Genomic DNA, 1,079 nt, shown 5'->3' with positions numbered 1-1,079 from the left:
GTGACCACCCAGGCGAGAGAGAGAGAGAGAGAGAGAGAGAGAGAGAGAGAGAGAGAGAGAGAGAGAGAGAGAGAGAGAGAGAGGTAAATAATGTGTGTGTGTGTGTGTGTGTGTGTGTGTGTGTGTGTGTTTTGTCCACGTACACAAGTTACATTCGTTATTTCGCTTGAGAAGTTCCATTATGTACGTAAAATGGCTGTGTACGTGTGTACGTGTGTGTGTGTGTGTGTGTGTGTGTGTGTGTGTGTGTGTGTGTGTGTGTGTGTGTGTGTGTGTGTGTGTGTGTGTTTACAAGTAATTTCCACTAGTACCCCCTCCACCTCTCTCCCCTCCTCCCGTTTTCTTTCCCGTGTAAATAAATGGCAGCCTGGTTATTTGCTTATCATTTTCTCCGGAGCCTAAAAAATGCTGTTCCTTCATTTGTTTGTAGTTTTGCAGGCAACACTCGTTCTTGCAACACTGTGCCTTATGAGTGCTTACCCTAACCCTTTCTTTGTAGTAGTAGTAGTAGTAGTGGTAGTGGTGGTAGTAGTAGTGTTCATAATCTTTTCTATTCTTTTCTTTCTTAACACAAATCTGAGTATCTTCCTTGTTCTCTTCTTTATAATATTTTTTTTCTGTACATCTTTTCCTCATCCTCCTTTTCTGTTTATCTGTTCATCACCATCTTCATCTCTCTTCTCTTCAATATATTTTTTTCTTTTTCCTGTTTATCCATCATTAATTTTTCCTTCTTCCTCTCATTCTTCAATTCTAAGCAGTTGTTTTTTTCTGTTTTCCTCTTCTTCCTTTCCTCTTTTTCCTTCTCTCTCCCTTTTTCTCGTCTCCTCCTTTCCTCCTTCATTTAGTTTGAAATCTGTAAAAGAAGAAATGTGAGTTAATATTTCTTAAACTCTTACTTTCAACGCCTTTCACTCTCTTTATCATCCCTCACTTTACTCTCTCACTTTCTCTAATCTTTCATTTTTATTTCTCTAACCTAACCTAACCTAACCTAACTTATCCTAACTTAACCTAACCTAACCCATCCTAACCTAATCTAACTTAACCTAACCTAACCTAACCTAACCTAACCTAAC

The 1,079-nt window shown here is 38.7% G+C and overlaps 1 protein-coding gene across 1 annotated transcript in view; it reads right to left on the bottom strand.

Moving 5' to 3' along the window:
• Window positions 1-219: 219 nt before the first annotated feature.
• LOC135090297 (olfactory receptor 2T34-like) overlaps window positions 220-1,079 on the bottom strand; it is an 11,665-nt gene continuing 10,805 nt past the window's right edge. Inside the window, exon 5 of the transcript XR_010261853.1 lies at window positions 220-856. The gene's annotated coding sequence lies outside the window, so the exon portion shown is untranslated. The remainder of the gene's footprint in view (window positions 857-1,079) is intronic.

The sequence above is a fragment of the Scylla paramamosain genome, chromosome 34 (genome assembly GCF_035594125.1).
Source record: "Scylla paramamosain isolate STU-SP2022 chromosome 34, ASM3559412v1, whole genome shotgun sequence".
Classification (NCBI taxonomy): Eukaryota; Metazoa; Arthropoda; class Malacostraca; order Decapoda; family Portunidae; genus Scylla; species Scylla paramamosain.
The sequence above is the reverse complement of the archived record's forward strand: the minus strand, read 5'-3'. Positions and strand labels throughout refer to the sequence as shown.